This window comes from Eimeria tenella, genomic scaffold, assembly GCF_000499545.2.
Source record: "Eimeria tenella Houghton genomic scaffold, Eth_scaff16, whole genome shotgun sequence".
Lineage (NCBI taxonomy): Eukaryota > Apicomplexa > Conoidasida > Eucoccidiorida > Eimeriidae > Eimeria > Eimeria tenella.
In genome coordinates, this window is record NW_013541531.1 from 271,495 (window position 1) to 295,774 (window position 24,280).

The following is a 24,280-nucleotide window of genomic DNA, read 5'->3' on the forward strand; positions in this document are numbered from 1 at the left end:
TAGCTTCCTTCATTACCAGCAAGGCGCTCCTGGACTTCTTAGGAATGCAGTTGCCCCCAGCAGGGAAAAAGCTCGCCTTGAGAGGCGAAGTTTCTCACTAAACAAAACGATCATAGAAAAGAGTTAGATAGGGTTTTGTGACGCCTGCAGCACTTTAGTACGTAGACATCCAGAAAGATACGTGCTGCCATTGAGTGCATGCCGTAAGGCATAGCTCACCTAAACGGCGATACTGGGATCTTCCGTGTAGAGCCGGAAATACACTGTACAGCGACGGCAACTTGCTGCGAAAACCTTCCTGGCTATAGTTCTCATCAAGCTCAGCGGTGTAGAATGAAATTGATGTGGTTCAAGCTAGCCTGGGGAGCCCTCGACCGACTTTGTCTCTTACGTGGTGACGTTGGTTCTATCGGTGCGCGAGGAGTTCATAATCACCTCCAAGAGCGTTTTACTGATTCTGTTTGCCATGCAAGATTTCCCGGGTACATTACACATTACGTTGGCATGCCTCACGGCATCGAAAATAGCATCTAGTTGTTGTCTGAAGCAGCAATTAGCAATCGGGACGAGGCGGAAGTTTGCTGCGTGTTATTTGCTAGAGGTTGTTCGTGAAAACTGAGGGTAAGCAGAGCAAGAATGGTTGACTTTGCTGCTGATTCTTGCAGCCTTGCCAAGAGATGAACGCCACCTTTTGGTCTGGATCAGATATGCAGAGTAGAAATGTGTTTGCGTGACGAATCCTAACGCAAGCAGAAGAGGAAGATATACATCCAACGCACACGTGGCCACTTGCGCCTGCTGTAGACCCAGCGGTCCATAGTTGCTGGGTATTATTATTTCTGTTTTATTGCTACAGAAATTGAGTTCGGCGCTGGAAGCAGCCACTGCTTTTCGTCCGTCTGTTATTGCCCAAAATTTCCGTGGATAGTATCGGTGGTTTGCCAGCTAACGCCCGGACAGAGAAAGCCGCCGTGTCATTCTGGAGGCATCCAAGAGATTTGACCATTCTTTGCAGCTTCTTTGGCAGCTTAGAGTGATGGGAAAGACTTATGTGGCGACCTGACCGTCATCTACCGTGACGCCGACGCTGTGTGGATCAGAACGGTAAGGGTCGGCGGCGCGGTACATTCAATTCAGAATTATAGATTGTGTGAATCGCCATGCTAGACTGACATAACAAATTTTGCATTGACATAATAATTCCGCTGCCACCACTAGGCGTCACTGGCGTGGGGATCACAGAAAGCTCGTCGGTTCCCTGAGATTCTCATGCTTTCCTGGAGACCGTCGTCCAACAGTCCGTGGCTGCTATGAAGGGCATATGAACAAGATCAGCGTGTTCTGAGCAGTACAATGAAAGGCTCATGCCGATGCAACGGACGCATATGGCTTACTATGACTACGGCGATGCGCTGCAGACAATGCTTCCCTTCAGGCTAACGGCAGAGAGGTTTACTAGCTTCCTTCATTACCAGCAAGGCGCTCCTGGACTTCTTAGGAATGCAGTTGCCCCCAGCAGGGAAAAAGCTCGCCTTGAGAGGCGAAGTTTCTCACTAAACAAAACGATCATAGAAAAGAGTTAGATAGGGTTTTGTGACGCCTGCAGCACTTTAGTACGTAGACATCCAGAAAGATACGTGCTGCCATTGAGTGCATGCCGTAAGGCATAGCTCACCTAAACGGCGATACTGGGATCTTCCGTGTAGAGCCGGAAATACACTGTACAGCGACGGCAACTTGCTGCGAAAACCTTCCTGGCTATAGTTCTCATCAAGCTCAGCGGTGTAGAATGAAATTGATGTGGTTCAAGCTAGCCTGGGGAGCCCTCGACCGACTTTGTCTCTTACGTGGTGACGTTGGTTCTATCGGTGCGCGAGGAGTTCATAATCACCTCCAAGAGCGTTTTACTGATTCTGTTTGCCATGCAAGATTTCCCGGGTACATTACACATTACGTTGGCATGCCTCACGGCATCGAAAATAGCATCTAGTTGTTGTCTGAAGCAGCAATTAGCAATCGGGACGAGGCGGAAGTTTGCTGCGTGTTATTTGCTAGAGGTTGTTCGTGAAAACTGAGGGTAAGCAGAGCAAGAATGGTTGACTTTGCTGCTGATTCTTGCAGCCTTGCCAAGAGATGAACGCCACCTTTTGGTCTGGATCAGATATGCAGAGTAGAAATGTGTTTGCGTGACGAATCCTAACGCAAGCAGAAGAGGAAGATATACATCCAACGCACACGTGGCCGCTTGCGCCTGCTGTAGACCCAGCGGTCCATAGTTGCTGGGTATTATTATTTCTGTTTTATTGCTACAGAAATTGAGTTCGGCGCTGGAAGCAGCCACTGCTTTTCGTCCGTCTGTTATTGCCCAAAATTTCCGTGGATAGTATCGGTGGTTTGCCAGCTAACGCCCGGACAGAGAAAGCCGCCGTGTCATTCTGGAGGCATCCAAGAGATTTGACCATTCTTTGCAGCTTCTTTGGCAGCTTAGAGTGATGGGAAAGACTTATGTGGCGACCTGACCGTCATCTACCGTGACGCCGACGCTGTGTGGATCAGAACGGTAAGGGTCGGCGGCGCGGTACATTCAATTCAGAATTATAGATTGTGTGAATCGCCATGCTAGACTGACATAGCAAATTTTGCATTGACATAATAATTCCGCTGCCACCACTAAGCGTCACTGGCGTGGGGATCACAGAAAGCTCGTCGGTTCCCTGAGATTCTCATGCTTTCCTGGAGACCGTCGTCCAACAGTCCGTGGCTGCTATGAAGGGCATATGAACAAGATCAGCGTGTTCTGAGCAGTACAATGAAAGGCTCATGCCGATGCAACGGACGCATATGGCTTACTATGACTACGGCGATGCGCTGCAGACAATGCTTCCCTTCAGGCTAACGGCAGAGAGGTTTACTAGCTTCCTTCATTACCAGCAAGGCGCTCCTGGACTTCTTAGGAATGCAGTTGCCCCCAGCAGGGAAAAAGCTCGCCTTGAGAGGCGAAGTTTCTCACTAAACAAAACGACCATAGAAAAGAGTTAGATAGGGTTTTGTGACGCCTGCAGCACTTTAGTACGTAGACATCCAGAAAGATACGTGCTGCCATTGAGTGCATGCCGTAAGGCATAGCTCACCTAAACGGCAATACTGGGATCTTCCGTGTAGAGCCGGAAATACACTGTACAGCGACGGCAACTTGCTGCGAAAACCTTCCTGGCTATAGTTCTCATCAAGCTCAGCGGTGTAGAATGAAATTGATGTGGTTCAAGCTAGCCTGGGGAGCCCTCGACCGACTTTGTCTCTTACGTGGTGACGTTGGTTCTATCGGTGCGCGAGGAGTTCATAATCACCTCCAAGAGCGTTTTACTGATTCTGTTTGCCATGCAAGATTTCCCGGGTACATTACACATTACGTTGGCATGCCTCACGGCATCGAAAATAGCATCTAGTTGTTGTCTGAAGCAGCAATTAGCAATCGGGACGAGGCGGAAGTTTGCTGCGTGTTATTTGCTAGAGGTTGTTCGTGAAAACTGAGGGTAAGCAGAGCAAGAATGGTTGACTTTGCTGCTGATTCTTGCAGCCTTGCCAAGAGATGAACGCCACCTTTTGGTCTGGATCAGATATGCAGAGTAGAAATGTGTTTGCGTGACGAATCCTAACGCAAGCAGAAGAGGAAGATATACATCCAACGCACACGTGACCACTTGCGCCTGCTGTAGACCCAGCGGTCCATAGTTGCTGGGTATTATTATTTCTGTTTTATTGCTACAGAAATTGAGTTCGGCGCTGGAAGCAGCCACTGCTTTTCGTCCGTCTGTTATTGCCCAAAATTTCCGTGGATAGTATCGGTGGTTTGCCAGCTAACGCCCGGACAGAGAAAGCCGCCGTGTCATTCTGGAGGCATCCAAGAGATTTGACCATTCTTTACAGCTTCTTTGGCAGCTTAGAGTGATGGGAAAGACTTATGTGGCGACCTGACCGTCATCTACCGTGACGCCGACGCTGTGTGGATCAGAACGGTAAGGGTCGGCGGCGCGGTACATTCAATTCAGAATTATAGATTGTGTGAATCGCCATGCTAGACTGACATAGCAAATTTTGCATTGACACACGCGGTACGTTCAATTCAGAATTATAGATTGTGTGAATCGCCATGCTAGACTGACATAGCAAATTTTGCATTGACATAATAATTCCGCTGCCACCACTAGGCGTCACTGGCGTGGGGATCACAGAAAGCTCGTCGGTTCCCTGAGATTCTCATGCTTTCCTGGAGACCGTCGTCCAACAGTCCGTGGCTGCTATGAAGGGCATATGAACAAGATCAGCGTGTTCTGAGCAGTACAATGAAAGGCTCATGCCGATGCAACGGACGCATATGGCTTACTATGACTACGGCGATGCGCTGCAGACAATGCTTCCCTTCAGGCTAACGGCAGAGAGGTTTACTAGCTTCCTTCATTACCAGCAAGGCGATCCTGGACTTCTTAGGAATGCAGTTGCCCCCAGCAGGGAAAAAGCTCGCCTTGAGAGGCGAAGTTTCTCACTAAACAAAACGATCATAGAAAAGAGTTAGATAGGGTTTTGTGACGCCTGCAGCACTTTAGTACGTAGACATCCAGAAAGATACGTGCTGCCATTGAGTGCATGCCGTAAGGCATAGCTCACCTAAACGGCGATACTGGGATCTTCCGTGTAGAGCCGGAAATACACTGTACAGCGACGGCAACTTGCTGCGAAAACCTTCCTGGCTATAGTTCTCATCAAGCTCAGCGGTGTAGAATGAAATTGATGTGGTTCAAGCTAGCCTGGGGAGCCCTCGACCGACTTTGTCTCTTACGTGGTGACGTTGGTTCTATCGGTGCGCAAGGAGTTCATAATCACCTCCAAGAGCGTTTTACTGATTCTGTTTGCCATGCAAGATTTCCCGGGTACATTACACATTACGTTGGCATGCCTCACGGCATCGAAAATAGCATCTAGTTGTTGTCTGAAGCAGCAATTAGCAATCGGGACGAGGCGGAAGTTTGCTGCGTGTTATTTGCTAGAGGTTGTTCGTGAAAACTGAGGGTAAGCAGAGCAAGAATGGTTGACTTTGCTGCTGATTCTTGCAGCCTTGCCAAGAGATGAACGCCACCTTTTGGTCTGGATCAGATATGCAGAGTAGAAATGTGTTTGCGTGACGAATCCTAACGCAAGCAGAAGAGGAAGATATACATCCAACGCACACGTGGCCACTTGCGCCTGCTGTAGACCCAGCGGTCCATAGTTGCTGGGTATTATTATTTCTGTTTTATTGCTACAGAAATTGAGTTCGGCGCTGGAAGCAGCCACTGCTTTTCGTCCGTCTGTTATTGCCCAAAATTTCCGTGGATAGTATCGGTGGTTTGCCAGCTAACGCCCGGACAGAGAAAGCCGCCGTGTCATTCTGGAGGCATCCAAGAGATTTGACCATTCTTTGCAGCTTCTTTGGCAGCTTAGAGTGATGGGAAAGACTTATGTGGCGACCTGACCGTCATCTACCGTGACGCCGACGCTGTGTGGATCAGAACGGTAAGGGTCGGCGGCGCGGTACATTCAATTCAGAATTATAGATTGTGTGAATCGCCATGCTAGACTGACATAACAAATTTTGCATTGACATAATAATTCCGCTGCCACCACTAGGCGTCACTGGCGTGGGGATCACAGAAAGCTCGTCGGTTCCCTGAGATTCTCATGCTTTCCTGGAGACCGTCGTCCAACAGTCCGTGGCTGCTATGAAGGGCATATGAACAAGATCAGCGTGTTCTGAGCAGTACAACGAAAGGCTCATGCCGATGCAACGGACGCATATGGCTTACTATGACTACGGCGATGCGCTGCAGACAATGCTTCCCTTCAGGCTAACGGCAGAGAGGTTTACTAGCTTCCTTCATTACCAGCAAGGCGCTCCTGGACTTCTTAGGAATGCAGTTGCCCCCAGCAGGGAAAAAGCTCGCCTTGAGAGGCGAAGTTTCTCACTAAACAAAACGACCATAGAAAAGAGTTAGATAGGGTTTTGTGACGCCTGCAGCACTTTAGTACGTAGACATCCAGAAAGATACGTGCTGCCATTGAGTGCATGCCGTAAGGCATAGCTCACCTAAACGGCGATACTGGGATCTTCCGTGTAGAGCCGGAAATACACTGTACAGCGACGACAACTTGCTGCGAAAACCTTCCTGGCTATTGTTCTCATCAAGCTCAGCGGTGTAGAATGAAATTGATGTGGTTCAAGCTAGCCTGGGGAGTCCTCGACCGACTTTGTCTCTTACGTGGTGACGTTGGTTCTTTCGGTGCGCGAAGAGTTCATAATCACCTCCAAGAGCGTTTTACTGATTCTGTTTGCCTTGCAAGATTTCCCGGGTACATTACACATTACGTTGGCATGCCTCACGGCATCGAAAATAGCATCTAGGTGTTATCTGACGCAGCAATTAGCAATCGGGAGGAGGCGGAAGTTTGCTGCGTGTTATTTGCTAGAGGTTGTTCGTAAAAACTGAGGGTAAGCAGAGCAAGAATGGTTGACTTTGCTGCTGATTCTTGCAGCCTTGCCAAGAGATGAACGCCACCTTTTGGTCTGGATCAGATATGCAGAGTAGAAATGTGTTTGCGTGACGAATCCTAACGCAAGCAGAAGAGGAAGATATACATCCAACGCACACGTGGCCACTTGCGCCTGCTGTAGACCCAGCGGTCCATAGTTGCTGGGTATTATTATTTCTGTTTTATTGCTACAGAAATTGAGTTCGGCGCTGGAAGCAGCCACTGCTTTTCGTCCGTCTGTTATTGCCCAAAATTTCCGTGGATAGTATCGGTGGTTTGCCAGCTAACGCCCGGACAGAGAAAGCCGCCGTGTCATTCTGGAGGCATCCAAGAGATTTGACCATTCTTTGCAGCTTCTTTGGCAGCTTAGAGTGATGGGAAAGACTTATGTGGCGACCTGACCGGCATCTACCGTGACGCCGACGCTGTGTGGATCAGAACGGTAAGGGTCGGCGGCGCGGTACATTCAATTCAGAATTATAGATTGTGTGAATCGCCATGCTAGACTGACATAGCAAATTTTGCATTGACATAATAATTCCGCTGCCACCACTAGGCGTCACTGGCGTGGGGATCACAGAAAGCTCGTCGGTTCCCTGAGATTCTCATGCTTTCCTGGAGACCGTCGTCCAACAGTCCGTGGCTGCTATGAAGGGCATATGAACAAGATCAGCGTGTTCTGAGCAGTACAATGAAAGGCTCATGCCGATGCAACGGACGCATATGGCTTACTATGACTACGGCGATGCGCTGCAGACAATGCTTCCCTTCAGGCTAACGGCAGAGAGGTTTACTAGCTTCCTTCATTACCAGCAAGGCGCTCCTGGACTTCTTAGGAATGCAGTTGCCCCCAGCAGGGAAAAAGCTCGCCTTGAGAGGCGAAGTTTCTCACTAAACAAAACGATCATAGAAAAGAGTTAGATAGGGTTTTGTGACGCCTGCAGCACTTTAGTACGTAGACATCCAGAAAGATACGTGCTGCCATTGAGTGCATGCCGTAAGGCATAGCTCACCTAAACGGCGATACTGGGATCTTCCGTGTAGAGCCGGAAATACACTGTACAGCGACGGCAACTTGCTGCGAAAACCTTCCTGGCTATAGTTCTCATCAAGCTCAGCGGTGTAGAATGAAATTGATGTGGTTCAAGCTAGCCTGGGGAGTCCTCGACCGACTTTGTCTCTTACGTGGTGACGTTGGTTCTTTCGGTGCGCGAGGAGTTCATAATCACCTCCAAGAGCGTTTTACTGATTCTGTTTGCCATGCAAGATTTCCCGGGTACATTACACATTACGTTGGCATGCCTCACGGCATCGAAAATAGCATCTAGTTGTTGTCTGAAGCAGCAATTAGCAATCGGGAGGAGGCGGAAGTTTGCTGCGTGTTATTTGCTAGAGGTTGTTCGTAAAAACTGAGGGTAAGCAGAGCAAGAATGGTTGACTTTGCTGCTGATTCTTGCAGCCTTGCCAAGAGATGAACGCCACCTTTTGGTCTGGATCAGATATGCAGAGTAGAAATGTGTTTGCGTGACGAATCCTAACGCAAGCAGAAGAGGAAGATATACATCCAACGCACACGTGACCACTTGCGCCTGCTGTAGACCCAGCGGTCCATAGTTGCTGGGTATTATTATTTCTGTTTTATTGCTACAGAAATTGAGTTCGGCGCTGGAAGCAGCCACTGCTTTTCGTCCGTCTGTTATTGCCCAAAATTTCCGTGGATAGTATCGGTGGTTTGCCAGCTAACGCCCGGACAGAGAAAGCCGCCGTGTCATTCTGGAGGCATCCAAGAGATTTGACCATTCTTTACAGCTTCTTTGGCAGCTTAGAGTGATGGGAAAGACTTATGTGGCGACCTGACCGTCATCTACCGTGACGCCGACGCTGTGTGGATCAGGACGGTAAGGGTCGGCGGCGCGGTACATTCAATTCAGAATTATAGATTGTGTGAATCGCCATGCTAGACTGACATAGCAAATTTTGCATTGACATACGCGGTACGTTCAATTCAGAATTATAGATTGTGTGAATCGCCATGCTAGACTGACATAGCAAATTTTGCATTGACATAATAATTCCGCTGCCACCACTAAGCGTCACTGGCGTGGGGATCACAGAAAGCTCGTCGGTTCCCTGAGATTCTCATGCTTTCCTGGAGACCGTCGTCCAACAGTCCGTGGCTGCTATGAAGGGCATATGAACAAGATCAGCGTGTTCTGAGCAGTACAATGAAAGGCTCATGCCGATGCAACGGACGCATATGGCTTACTATGACTACGGCGATGCGCTGCAGACAATGCTTCCCTTCAGGCTAACGGCAGAGAGGTTTACTAGCTTCCTTCATTACCAGCAAGGCGCTCCTGGACTTCTTAGGAATGCAGTTGCCCCCAGCAGGGAAAAAGCTCGCCTTGAGAGGCGAAGTTTCTCACTAAACAAAACGACCATAGAAAAGAGTTAGATAGGGTTTTGTGACGCCTGCAGCACTTTAGTACGTAGACATCCAGAAAGATACGTGCTGCCATTGAGTGCATGCCGTAAGGCATAGCTCACCTAAACGGCGATACTGGGATCTTCCGTGTAGAGCCGGAAATACACTGTACAGCGACGGCAACTTGCTGCGAAAACCTTCCTGGCTATAGTTCTCATCAAGCTCAGCGGTGTAGAATGAAATTGATGTGGTTCAAGCTAGCCTGGGGAGTCCTCGACCGACTTTGTCTCTTACGTGGTGACGTTGGTTCTTTCGGTGCGCGAAGAGTTCATAATCACCTCCAAGAGCGTTTTACTGATTCTGTTTGCCATGCAAGATTTCCCGGGTACATTACACATTACGTTGGCATGCCTCACGGCATCGAATATAGCATCTAGTTGTTGTCTGAAGCAGCAATTAGCAATCGGGAGGAGGCGGAAGTTTGCTGCGTGTTATTTGCTAGAGGTTGTTCGTGAAAGCTGAGGGTAAGCAGAGCAAGAATGGTTGACTTTGCTGCTGATTCTTGCAGCCTTGCCAAGAGATGAACGCCACCTTTTGGTCTGGATCAGATATGCAGAGTAGAAATGTGTTTGCGTGACGAATCCTAACGCAAGCAGAAGAGGAAGATATACATCCAACGCACACGTGACCACTTGCGCCTGCTGTAGACCCAGCGGTCCATAGTTGCTGGGTATTATTATTTCTGTTTTATTGCTACAGAAATTGAGTTCGGCGCTGGAAGCAGCCACTGCTTTTCGTCCGTCTGTTATTGCCCAAAATTTCCGTGGATAGTATCGGTGGTTTGCCAGCTAACGCCCGGACAGAGAAAGCCGCCGTGTCATTCTGGAGGCATCCAAGAGATTTGACCATTCTTTACAGCTTCTTTGGCAGCTTAGAGTGATGGGAAAGACTTATGTGGCGACCTGACCGTCATCTACCGTGACGCCGACGCTGTGTGGATCAGGACGGTAAGGGTCGGCGGCGCGGTACATTCAATTCAGAATTATAGATTGTGTGAATCGCCATGCTAGACTGACATAGCAAATTTTGCATTGACATACGCGGTACGTTCAATTCAGAATTATAGATTGTGTGAATCGCCACGCTAGACTGACATAGCAAATTTTGCATTGACATAATAATTCCGCTGCCACCACTAGGCGTCACTGGCGTGGGGATCACAGAAAGCTCGTCGGTTCCCTGAGATTCTCATGCTTTCCTGGAGACCGTCGTCCAACAGTCCGTGGCTGCTATGAAGGGCATATGAACAAGATCAGCGTGTTCTGAGCAGTACAATGAAAGGCTCATGCCGATGCAACGGACGCATATGGCTTACTATGACTACGGCGATGCGCTGCAGACAATGCTTCCCTTCAGGCTAACGGCAGAGAGGTTTACTAGCTTCCTTCATTACCAGCAAGGCGCTCCTGGACTTCTTAGGAATGCAGTTGCCCCCAGCAGGGAAAAAGCTCGCCTTGAGAGGCGAAGTTTCTCACTAAACAAAACGACCATAGAAAAGAGTTAGATAGGGTTTTGTGACGCCTGCAGCACTTTAGTACGTAGACATCCAGAAAGATACGTGCTGCCATTGAGTGCATGCCGTAAGGCATAGCTCACCTAAACGGCGATACTGGGATCTTCCGTGTAGAGCCGGAAATACACTGTACAGCGACGGCAACTTGCTGCGAAAACCTTCCTGGCTATAGTTCTCATCAAGCTCAGCGGTGTAGAATGAAATTGATGTGGTTCAAGCTAGCCTGGGGAGCCCTCGACCGACTTTGTCTCTTACGTGGTGACGTTGGTTCTATCGGTGCGCGAGGAGTTCATAATCACCTCCAAGAGCGTTTTACTGATTCTGTTTGCCATGCAAGATTTCCCGGGTACATTACACATTACGTTGGCATGCCTCACGGCATCGAAAATAGCATCTAGTTGTTGTCTGAAGCAGCAATTAGCAATCGGGAGGAGGCGGAAGTTTGCTGCGTGTTATTTGCTAGAGGTTGTTCGTGAAAGCTGAGGGTAAGCAGAGCAAGAATGGTTGACTTTGCTGCTGATTCTTGCAGCCTTGCCAAGAGATGAACGCCACCTTTTGGTCTGGATCAGATATGCAGAGTAGAAATGTGTTTGCGTGACGAATCCTAACGCAAGCAGAAGAGGAAGATATACATCCAACGCACACGTGACCACTTGCGCCTGCTGTAGACCCAGCGGTCCATAGTTGCTGGGTATTATTATTTCTGTTTTATTGCTACAGAAATTGAGTTCGGCGCTGGAAGCAGCCACTGCTTTTCGTCCGTCTGTTATTGCCCAAAATTTCCGTGGATAGTATCGGTGGTTTGCCAGCTAACGCCCGGACAGAGAAAGCCGCCGTGTCATTCTGGAGGCATCCAAGAGATTTGACCATTCTTTACAGCTTCTTTGGCAGCTTAGAGTGATGGGAAAGACTTATGTGGCGACCTGACCGTCATCTACCGTGACGCCGACGCTGTGTGGATCAGAACGGTAAGGGTCGGCGGCGCGGTACATTCAATTCAGAATTATAGATTGTGTGAATCGCCATGCTAGACTGACATAGCAAATTTTGCATTGACATACGCGGTACGTTCAATTCAGAATTATAGATTGTGTGAATCGCCATGCTAGACTGACATAGCAAATTTTGCATTGACATAATAATTCCGCTGCCACCACTAGGCGTCACTGGCGTGGGGATCACAGAAAGCTCGTCGGTTCCCTGAGATTCTCATGCTTTCCTGGAGACCGTCGTCCAACAGTCCGTGGCTGCTATGAAGGGCATATGAACAAGATCAGCGTGTTCTGAGCAGTACAATGAAAGGCTCATGCCGATGCAACGGACGCATATGGCTTACTATGACTACGGCGATGCGCTGCAGACAATGCTTCCCTTCAGGCTAACGGCAGAGAGGTTTACTAGCTTCCTTCATTACCAGCAAGGCGCTCCTGGACTTCTTAGGAATGCAGTTGCCCCCAGCAGGGAAAAAGCTCGCCTTGAGAGGCGAAGTTTCTCACTAAACAAAACGACCATAGAAAAGAGTTAGATAGGGTTTTGTGACGCCTGCAGCACTTTAGTACGTAGACATCCAGAAAGATACGTGCTGCCATTGAGTGCATGCCGTAAGGCATAGCTCACCTAAACGGCGATACTGGGATCTTCCGTGTAGAGCCGGAAATACACTGTACAGCGACGGCAACTTGCTGCGAAAACCTTCCTGGCTATAGTTCTCATCAAGCTCAGCGGTGTAGAATGAAATTGATGTGGTTCAAGCTAGCCTGGGGAGTCCTCGACCGACTTTGTCTCTTACGTGGTGACGTTGGTTCTTTCGGTGCGCGAGGAGTTCATAATCACCTCCAAGAGCGTTTTACTGATTCTGTTTGCCATGCAAGATTTCCCGGGTACATTACACATTACGTTGGCATGCCTCACGGCATCGAAAATAGCATCTAGTTGTTGTCTGAAGCAGCAATTAGCAATCGGGAGGAGGCGGAAGTTTGCTGCGTGTTATTTGCTAGAGGTTGTTCGTGAAAGCTGAGGGTAAGCAGAGCAAGAATGGTTGACTTTGCTGCTGATTCTTGCAGCCTTGCCAAGAGATGAACGCCACCTTTTGGTCTGGATCAGATATGCAGAGTAGAAATGTGTTTGCGTGACGAATCCTAACGCAAGCAGAAGAGGAAGATATACATCCAACGCACACGTGACCACTTGCGCCTGCTGTAGACCCAGCGGTCCATAGTTGCTGGGTATTATTATTTCTGTTTTATTGCTACAGAAATTGAGTTCGGCGCTGGAAGCAGCCACTGCTTTTCGTCCGTCTGTTATTGCCCAAAATTTCCGTGGATAGTATCGGTGGTTTGCCAGCTAACGCCCGGACAGAGAAAGCCGCCGTGTCATTCTGGAGGCATCCAAGAGATTTGACCATTCTTTGCAGCTTCTTTGGCAGCTTAGAGTGATGGGAAAGACCTATGTGGCGACCTGACCGTCATCTACCGTGACGCCGACGCTGTGTGGATCAGGACGGTAAGGGTCGGCGGCGCGGTACATTCAATTCAGAATTATAGATTGTGTGAATCGCCATGCTAGACTGACATAGCAAATTTTGCATTGACATACGCGGTACGTTCAATTCAGAATTATAGATTGTGTGAATCGCCATGCTGGACTGACATAGCAAATTTTGCATTGACATAATAATTCCGCTGCCACCACTAGGCGTCCCTGGCTGGGGATATATCCGACAGCAATGGTGTCGCGTAACTGGTCACGAAGGAGAAGGCATTTATGCTACTAGCATGTCATACCTACTCCATCCTCTTCTACCTGGGGTAGCAGGTAACGTGTGGGAAGAAATAAACAAGAACTCGCTCCCTATTAACCTCTCTATGAGACGTTCTACCGGATTTAGAAGCAACAATTTCTCAGCTTTATGGCAGCATGAGATGGCCAATGGAAGCCTGTCAGATAGGAGGAGGAAAAAAACCAAAATGACTGTGACAAAATGTGCTGGAAGATGAAATCGCTGAAATCTTTGAGTCAGAGACCAAAGTTAGACGCCTACACTAGACGAAAGTGAGGCAACCAAAACTCTCGTATTCAGGGCGTTGGCAGTACGCCGCAGACAAAGCACTGCTATGAATAAAGGCAAAGATGCAACGTGACAGAGAAAACGCAGGATGATCTGCTGATAGGAGCTGAAAGCACAACTGATGGCAAAAACCCATTTTTGTTACTTCTTCCATTGGTTGAAGGTACACGAATTCCGAAAATTGCTGCGGTAAGCGACATTTTAGGCTGTGGAAAATGTAGCTAGAACCGAGAAAGCATATGGAAGCATGATATATAAAGCCCGCAATCCCTTGGGACGAGAAGCGAACCATGAAACGATTCATTGGAAACCCTAATAAATTTAGCTTTCAAAAGTGAACATAGACTGTTTCGTCGCTAGAGAGCTTGCAACGCCTTCAGCAATTAAATGGCTTGGAAGGCGCAGCCTTCATCGCCACAAGAATTCCAACGGATGAATCGGGAAGGGCAGCGAAGCGCCAGACACCCGCCGATCAATTATTGGAGCATCCTATGCAGCACCTCTCCTTGCCGGGACTTCACGAAAATCAGTAAACGCGTTCGAGTTTATATTTGAGGCTCTGCAAAACAAACCATATGTGCATAGCATAGCAAGAGACTATGTGGTCGGTAAATGATACACAGCGGCTGTTCATCTGGCTATTTCGTTACCTGCGTCGACGCAATTAAACAAAGTGGTTATATTGTCACTGCTGTAACAGAGTCATGTAGTGTTATATAGGGAAAACTCAGAGATTTTGGCGCTGCGCAGCCTAGGATGATTCCTCCATTTCCGCTCTAGGTAGTTTAAGCAGCAGCAGCAGTGTTACAGGACAATGACATAGGTCTGCGCACGCAGCCTGAGTGGCGACTCTTTTATATGTGGCAGGGGAGACCTTCTCGCATACGGCATATGGTACCCTTGAACCTTCTAAATGGCAGGTGCTTTCCGCTATGTGCATCGCCATCTTCTATGCTGCTGGATATCCTCCTGCCATACCATTAGATAATGTGGCAGAGGACGATGGATACACTTCGGGTAGCTAGAGAACTCAATATACGCGCACTATGCAGTGCGTGTGCAATTTATATGGACATTAGTATCGCGGTCACCATTCTTAGTTTCTACACTTGATTCCCCAGATATCCTAGTCCTATTGAACTTGCCTTTTACTGTTGGTAAAATGAGCAGTGTTTTGACACGCCACCTGCACTTGTTGGAACTCCGTCCTTCAATCCTGCTACAAAGGCAGGAGTGCAGCCTATGGTGGCACGAAGAGTTATTTAGGAGGCAGCAGCACATTACAGTCGAAGGCATGCAGCGCAGCACGCTTGCAGCTTAGACAATTAGCAGTGATAACCCTTCGGGGCGAACAAATATAGAGAATGTTACCACATGTATTTAGCTGCCTAGATGCAAGCTACGTGATGTGGCTTTCTCCCCCTAGCGAAAGGTGATACGCGGGGGGTGAAAGTGCAGCCTCGTTTGTAATACCCTGAGTTCTGTGAAGTATTGCTCATAGTACCTTTCTCACGGCTTCTGTCTTAGTGTGAAACATTCTCACTGCTACGCTTGGGTCTGAGTTCATGCATGCCTATGACCCTACAAAGAAAAACGGTGGAATTTTTTATGTGATGCGAAGGCCAGGGACTGCGTTACTTTGCTGTGAGAATGACACCGTAATTCCTCCTTTTTTATGCTTACCGATGAGTGCGAATCAGAGCAAATGCAAATATATACTGTCCACTTTTGGGAAACTCGCCCTGCCATTGAGACTTGACCATGCCGTTTGCTCTCACAAAGCAGCTACGTCTTGACCAGCGACATTTGGCAAAGCAAGAGTCTAAATGTGCGGCCATCGCCTTTCTCTCGATGCTGCTTTGCATCCCTTCAGCAACGACCATTGAGCCCAGTGTTGGAGTTAGCTAAACGAGAAGCGTTAATAAAATAAAGTTGCCAAAACGAATGAGGGTGACGATTGGATAAGGTACTCAAGGAAGGCCAGATGTGGTCGAAGTTGACATGCAATTAAAAATTTGCAACACTGTTGCTCTAAGTGGACGATAGCTGAAAATAGAAGCCAATGCAACAACATGCGCAAATGAGGAGTTCGACAACTTACACTGAGGAGGGCAACTATTCCATGATAATAACAATTGTAGGCAGCCTGCATTCATAAATGGCACTGCTGTGATATTCTATTTCTTCCCCCAGTGTTCAGTATTTGCTGGGTGTCCTCAAAATAACTTTTGTGAGGACGCGCTCTGCTGCTAGATGCCTTCATGGATGAATTTTTCGATGCAGTTGGCATGCATAAGAAGCCTCCTGCCAAGCTCATAGCTACGTTTTATTCAAGAAGAGTGTGGAAAGACGTTTACTGCGTTCTCCATAAACTGCTTTTCAAAGCACTTTTACCTTCAGAGAGACCAACGCGGTGTGAACCTTTTCTGGGCAGATGAAGGAAAACTGAAACTGACATGTTCGCTTTAGCGCCTCGTCGTACAATTTCTCTTCGTCGACAGTCAATGCTCATTCGCGGGCGCTATATCGGTAGGGCGCAGCCACGCTAGACAGAACGTGACAGTTTGACTGCAACTGGCGAAAAGGTTGGTCAGGGAACCCCCAAAGCAAATTTCTCGAACTGACCTGGTCGGAAGTCGTGCTGAGCAAGGCATGTGGCAGACGTAGGTTGCACGAAAATCTAGCACTACCTATTAAAGTTGTCCTCCTAGTGTAATGCACAGCGCTTCGTGCTGCTTCTACGTTTATACCTGGCCCATGATTACGGCGCCCTTTGACAAGCCTTCTACATTCGTCGCATGTCTCATGGAACAAATACCAAATTATCAATAAAAGCATTCCCAGTTCTAGTTTTCTATCCGACTTCCCCAAAATGTCCCTCCACAAAGGGCTTGCTTTCTTGGTCCAGTGGGGCGCTGGCCCGCGCCGGCGTCGGAGCTATCGCCAGCCCCAATGTTCGGGTATTCTCACACAATTCTAGTTTACGCATACTACTTCGCTGACAACTTGCCTTATTTCGTTACTATCAAGAAGTTTCCTCGCTCTTTCCGCGTCTTCATATCTTATATGTCACCCAGTAGCAACCGTCTTAAGCGCACCAGCGATCTCGACTGTAGTGCCTGCGCGCGACAAGTTACCCACTCGCCGGACAGAACCGGGTTACCCAAAACACATTATTTCTGCTTCTTTATTCTCTATTCCCTCCTTATGCTAATGCCATGAGTCCATGCATTGGGCAGCGCGCCTTCCCTCCTCGTTGTGGGATGCTGCCAGTCCTGGGGGCAGCGGAAGCTAACCGACCCAAACCTCTACGCCTCGGAAAAAACAAAGTGGTTTCGAGCCTCAAGACGTCTTCGCTGGCGGCGGTGCAAAGCACGAAGCAATGCCGGTCATCCTGTAAGGTGGTTAGTGGGCTGCCAGGTGCCTTGAAGTTCAGGGGTTCCGTGCTACTTGACGAGATACTGGGGCATCGGCTCCCGAGCAGTGCTGGCCCAGGGTACAATCTACCTCTTGCTCCTCTGTTGGACTACCTGTTACTTTGCGGATGGCAGGCCAGCCCGCGTCAGCTGCCTGGGAAACCAAGCAGGGAGGGCGGCCGCGACGTGAAGCTAACTGCGTAGCGTCGAAAACATTGTGGTATTCATAGGTGGGAGGCAAAGCAAGACGGTAAGCGACGATTTCTACATATCCGATGACTTTCAAAGGTCCTCGGTAACGCGGCTCGAACTTAGGGCACCTGTCCAGTGCAGGTAGTTGCTTGCTACTGAGCCAGAGCTTGCTGTTTTAAGATTCAGTTGTGTCAGTGCTGGGACGGGCGGGCTGTCTACTACTTGTTCCCTCCGGCTCACTCCTGCCTCAGTCGTAAGCAGGACAGTCCTGAGCATCATGTCGCACAACCGCACACTTCCTACTGGCCTTCGCCGGATGCTTGGTACGTTCTCCCTTGCTAGGACAAATGAGTCGAGGGTATCCTCGATCCTGACGCTCATAGCAGTTTCCGGGATTTCCGCCAGGTCCATTGTGTTCTCCTGGTTCCTACGGGAGCCCACTTTCCTGGACAGCCGCTCTAATAGCTCGAGTGGTCCTTTCTGGTAGCTCGAGCACGGTCTGCTTAGCCTCGTAGAGTCGCGCTGCGGCTGTCGCCGCTTGTTCCCAGGAGGGACACTTCACCTGCCCGTTATTGCTTATGAGAACATGGAGCTCCATTGGAAGACCAGTGCAGTAATACTCAGCGAGCTATTCGGGGTTGAACCCCGCGCCACGCTCCGCTACAGCCGCAAACTGGTCCGTGTATTCCTTAGGGTTGCCTTTCCACCGCGCCTTAGGCAACTCCGTCAACAAAAGACTGTGCGATATTGACTTGTTGAACTGTTCCAAAAGCCGGTTCTGTACCGTTGCCCAGTCGCTTAGGTCGAAAGTTCGCCGTAGATATATCCAATAAGTTAGAGCCGGGCTCGCTAGGTGGTCAATAAGTGCATTCCCCTAGTCGCGGGGCTCCAATCCCATTTGGGTGTACCGTCGTTACATGCGCAGCAAAATGGTTTGCATCGTGCTGCTGTCTTCAGCAAGTGTGAGAAGCGTTGAGCTCGATTCCCACGGCCCGCCCATAACATTCTTCATCAAAGCCGCGGTGTAAAGTTGGCCACACGGACTGTCCACTGGCAGGCCGGCAACATTGGTTGTAGGTGGATCCTTGTGCCCATGCGCCAGATATTCTACGGTGGGTTCCGGAGTAGCGTGAGGATGGCTGGCCCGTGTCGCGCTAGGCACTCTGCTAACGGATGTTGTGTAGTCGTCTGCTGCTGAGTAGAGCCGATAACGCGTCTGTTGCGTAGGTGCGTCCCTCTCCGAGCTAGCCTGCCTAGTCGTGAATCATTACAGCAAAATTTTAATACTCTTGGGTCCAGAAAAGAAAGCTTTGTATCCCTGAACAGCCTCCAAATCTAGTGTACAACGCCTTTTGCTGCTACTACGTTGCTACCTTGCCCAATAATAGGTCGCCCTTTGACAGACCTTCTACATTGGACGCATATCTCATGAATCAACTACCAAATTATCAATAAAAACAGTCATTGTTGGATTTCTCTGTCCGAATTTCCCAAAAGGTCCCTCCACTCATGGTCCTTGATTTCATGGTCAGCTTGGGCGGTGGCCCATGCCGGTGTCGGCGCCATCGCCAGCCCCAATTTTCGGGTATCCACAGATATTTCCAGTTTACGTATTCTAAGTTGCTGACAAGTTGCCTTACTTCGTTACTAGGAAGAAGCTTGTGCGCCCTTTCAGTAGCGTAACCTCTTATAAATCACCCGCCTGCTACTGTCCCAAGGTCACCAACAATGCCTACTGTAGTGTCTGCGTACTACACCTAGTATGCAGCATAGTCTTGGTATAGTCATAACGTGATACTACAATGGGCAGTGATAGTTTTACTCTACATGCTGTGTCGATTTTCATAGGCGATCTACTCTACGATGACCCCGAATGTAGCGGGTCGCATTGGCCTACCGAATATCCTGCGCACAAAACAGCACAGTGCGCGCCAGCAAGGTCTGGTTCGCTTTTCTTTCAATCGCTGAAGTTTAAGGAGTAGTTCAGACCAGCACAACGCTTTTAAGCCACTGAAATGAATTATGAATTTTCGACAGCATAGCAAGATGAAGCTCGGTGCTGCTACGGCAGGAGGGAGCAACCCCATTAGGCAGGCGCCGCAACAGACGCCACCGGCAATCGCATCGTTCACTGGTATGCATGAGTCCTACACCTATGGTCTGGAGCTAGCACTTTTAAATAGGGCATGTAACGTACATTACAAACGCTGATCTCTTGAGACAAGGATTAGAGGGAGGGATGCCAACAAACGCTTTGTCGTATTAGCGGTATCACGGGCATCAAAAACAAATTGGAGTCAGCACATTTGAGCTCCACCGGCGAAAGGAGCTACAATACCAACTTGTTACTGCGTCTCTACGTATGTGTCATTGAAGCTAGGGAATTTCGGAGAACAGGAGGACCCACCATGTTAAGCGGTCTTGACGGTTCCTTCCAGCTGCTTCTCTGCGATGCCGAACACGACCCTACGTGGATGAAAGGCTATGTGCAACATATTAGTTTCTTTTAAAACCGAAAGAGCCAACGAGTCAATTGACAGTGAGCAAAGGTGAGTCGTAGTACTTGATGCTGCGGGAACATAATAGGAAGGTGCACGAAATTTGGGAGAAATGGGCGGTACATTTTTATGCATGAAAGCGGAAGCTGAGAAACCTCTGTCTGTTGATGAATACCACGGGCGCCTCAGGCTCGCTCGCAGATTATCCAAACAACTGACACAGCATAGAGGCTTCATGCTTCACGCTCACTCGCACTTTTACGGTTTCTAGTCATGCTTCAAGCTAATTCTTACACACTCTGCCTGACTCACGCGGAGGCCAGAAGTTTACTTTGGCTAGTTGATCTACGAATATTCAGGGCTGTGCTTTAATACGAGACGCACTTAGTCTCATGCGGAAAAGCAAGCTATTTGCTCTCAAAACACCCTACGTAGCATTTCAGAGAGATCCGCCGAAATGAACATTACGAGGGAACTGTTCATGGCCAAACGGAAAGAAGAGGTCCTTGCAGGGCTATACACTAGAGAAGGGTTGCATGAGGTAAATCAGTCTCGCATGCTGCTTGTTGTGGACTTCTGACACACGCTTTTACCCTTTCTGGTTCCATCATGTTGACTGTCAAATCATTACCTGAATTGGAGTGCGCACATAGTCCGGATATTATCTGAGCTAATTTGCTATGCAGGGATAGCAACACCGCTTTTACGGGTGATATCCACCGTTCTCTGTCACTTATCCTTTGTTTTGGCGTAGGTCAAGCTACTGCTATGCTGCTTAGAACCGCCGCTCCTGCAGGTAGTCGTACCATTGCTGCATTTGCGAGAACAAGTGCTGCAGTTAGGGTTCAGATCAAGCGTTCAGTTGCTATTCATGTTGCTTTCGGTGCCCCATTGTGAATACGGTGTTAACTGTTTCAGTTTTGTCACATTTCACTTTTATGCTTGGCCCTGAAATCCGCCTGCATCTACGTACAGTGTCGAATCGTATTTGGATTCGCTTAGCATCAGTAATTTGCCTTTAACAGGGTACCTATAGAAGACAGCAATAATTGTAGGGGCACTTGGGGTTCAAAGATTAAGCACCAGGCGTACCTCCTTTTCAGTGTCGTTATTATGCTTCTGAGTTACAAGGCGAAGGGCACACCTAAGGCATAGAGCAGGGCTAGTTGACGTATCTTCTTGTTAATGAAAGTCGAAATGATGGGCCGTCATAGGGTAAATGGTCCTGCTGCTGTTGCTGCTGCTGCTCCTGCTCCTGCTCGGGCGAGGAGGAGAGCTGCTCTTCACGCTGCGGCTGCTCCTGCCAAGGACTTTGCTGGGCAGCAGCCAACTGCGGCAGCTCTGGAGACGGTCCGAAGGCACACCATCAACCATGTCAGCTTCTCTGTCTGCTTGTGTCTTGTACGATGCTTTGCTTGCAGCACGCTGTGCACACCAGGCTGCACCTGTGGCTATATGAATTCTGCATACGCGTAGACAGATTAGCACCGAAATGAAGGCATGCCCTCTCGGTTGAGTTTTCATTTTTTGCAGTCACTCAGAACAGACTACTTGAGTGTCAGGCTGCGTTATGGGCTCCGGCTGTCCGTGCACGCCACTTAGATGAACTGACCCAGCACATGGCTGTCGAGCACGTTGCCTGATCGATGCTTCCTGCTGTTATCTCTCATATGGTTTGTGATAACATACTGTGGAGTGTAGCTCTCGGACAATTGACATAAAAGTGTTGACACTTTCTGAGCTGGTATGCCTGAACCTGCCTGAGCAGCACTGAACATTCCTGTGACATGGGACTAGCACAATCAGGCTTGTTTAAATGTGGTTGTACGGAACTAGTGCCACCATGCGTTGACCCTGAAAGCAGTCGTTTGCGCAGTCAAGAAACAATTAGCATCCCACGAGCGAGCCCTGAACATGACAAAGAGAGCTTGGCTCGAAGACAGCAATATGCAGTCAGCTGACATTAAAGGTCTTCTAGCATCTGACGAACAGTTCAAATATCTACCAAGAGTGGCGTCTAACGTAAACAAGGAGGAATTTTAGAAATCAACCCACATCACTTTATGTGTGATTCCAAATTGACCCCATGGCCATAACAGGGTCCCTAAATCTTACAACACCGCTGGTTTGGTGGCCTGATTACAAAGCGAGCAGGGTCCGTGCCCTTCATATGGCCTGGCTAATTACGTTCAATCAAGCTAATTTGCACGTCGGATAAATCTCGATTCAAGTTTTAAATACACTGCTAAAGCCACCTTCGTGGTCCGTTGTAGCGCGCAGCACTGGAAGGCGTTTTTTGAGAGTCTTAGGCGTTATGTAGTGAACAGCTGGCCTACACTGTTACTACGTATGGTCCCTGGGTTAGTCTGACTAAGTGCACACTCTGCATCTACTATCTAAAATCCATGATTCTCGCCAACTACTGCTGTATACCCTAAATGGCCATATACAACTGAGTTCATATTAGTGAGAGGTGAAAAAACCCAAAATAATAGAACTGACTGTTGACCCTCGCTGAGGGTCAGTGCCTGAGTCACGGCACCAACCTCGCATCCAGCCCCATACCCGGTGCTGGCTAGCGAGCACTCTATTCCCTTTTATGATTTTCTAATATCCAATGGTGCCGTATGCCTTAAAATATTCTATATTATTCATGCCCTTTCGCGTTACTAAGCCTCGAGGGGTGGCGACGAAGGTCAATTGTAGTGCCTGGCACTACAACTTCCCCCCTGCTAACGGACAGAAACCGCTTGCCGGTTTTTCCGGTTCCGGCCCTTCTCCCCATTCTCTCCGTTCCTCACGCTTCACAACAATATCGGAACGTCCCACACGTCAGGGGCTGTGGGGGCATTGGCTAGTACGTCAAATCGGCCGACCTTCTAGGGGGTGGGCCAGCCTTCCCTGACTAGGAATTAGGTCTTCACCGATCTCGGCAGGTGCGTTATCATTCTCCGACCACTCTTACTCCTTACCCAGCCCTTCTACTCGTAGACGTCGGTGTCCTTGAACGTCCTGCTGTCCACTAGTAGTCGTCTAGCCCTCCCTTAACATGATACTAGTGACATTAGTTCCTTGAAAGTAAGTAGCTGGCAGAGTCTTGGATTGTAAGGTGCTCCTGCACCCCTTCCACCCCTTCCCAGGACGAGGACGGGCGGGCGAACGCGTATAAAGAGATAGGGGCGAGAGCAGCGCAAAGAAGAAGAAGAAGAAGAAGAAGAAGAAGAAGAAGAAGAAGAAGAAGAAGAAGAAGAAGAAGAAGAAGAAGAAGAAGAAGAAGAAGAAGAAGAAGGAGAAAGACGTCGTCAGGATGGATGGCGTTTGCGCTGGCGGCGCCGCCACGCCCGAAGTAAGGCGGGACACCCTGCCAAATGATGTGCGGGTTCCCATGTGGCCTCTTCCTCGGGAACACCCCGCCACTTAACAAGAGCGCCTCCTCTCCAGTCCCTCTTTGGTCCAGGATATAGTCGACAAGATACTGGTCCGTAGGGTTGCCGGCGTCATCGCGTGTTGGTGGCCAGCCCATTGGAGCTTCGTGTGGAACTAAAGCGGGATCGCGGGGATGATGTGGGACCAATTGTGAAACATGAAAAACATTGTGTCCCTCGTATGTGGGGGCAAGGCAAGACGGTAAGCGACCGTGCCAATGCGTTCGGTCACTGTGAAGGGCCCACGGTATTTAGGTTCAAACTTAGAACGATGGTTAAGAGCAGGTAAGTGTTTGCCACTAAGCCAGACTTGGTCGCCCACCTTATATTCCACAGCCCTGCAGCGGGCGTCAGCGTAGTATTTCTGACGCCACTTTGCCTGGAGGATGTGGCTCCGTGCGCGATCGCAGAGCTGCCGGAGGAGTTTAGTCATAGGGGGAGTGAGCGTAGGAGCCAAAGCACCAACAATGTCTAGGTCCGCTGCGGTTAAGGGATTCTCCTCAATCATGATTTCGAAAGGGGAAGGCTCAGTAGAGGAATGACTGGTGGTGTTATACGCTAGCTCCAAGGCAGGCAGCAGGCCTTCCCACTCCCTCTCATCTGTCTGGATGTACGTGCGTAGCATATGTTCAAGGGTGCAGTTAAATCGCTCGGTCTGGCCATCCGTTTGCGGGTGGTAAGAAGAAGACATCGCCCGGGTAATATTGAAACGTGAGCACAATTGCGACCACACTTCCGATTGGAAACGAGGATCCCTGTCGGAAACGAGGACGTCGAGGAAGCCGTGGTAGCGGATGAGACGGTCAGCAAGGAGCTCTACAGTGTCAGCGGCTGAGTGGGACTTCTTGGCCGGAATAAAGTGAGCCATCTTGCTGAGAGAATCAACGACGACCAGGATGGTGTCGTGCCCAGTGGTAGTGAGGGGTAAGTCAGTGACGAAATCTAGGCTAACATGGCTCCACCGGCGCGAGGGGACAAGCACCTGGTGTAAGAGGCCGGCGGGTTTCTGATTGAGGGATTTGGATGCGCGACACTGCGTGCAGGACTCTACGTAGGCGTTGGTGTAAGTACGCATGCCAGGCCAATAGTAATGCTTGCTGAGGGCCTTGTAGGTCTTCTT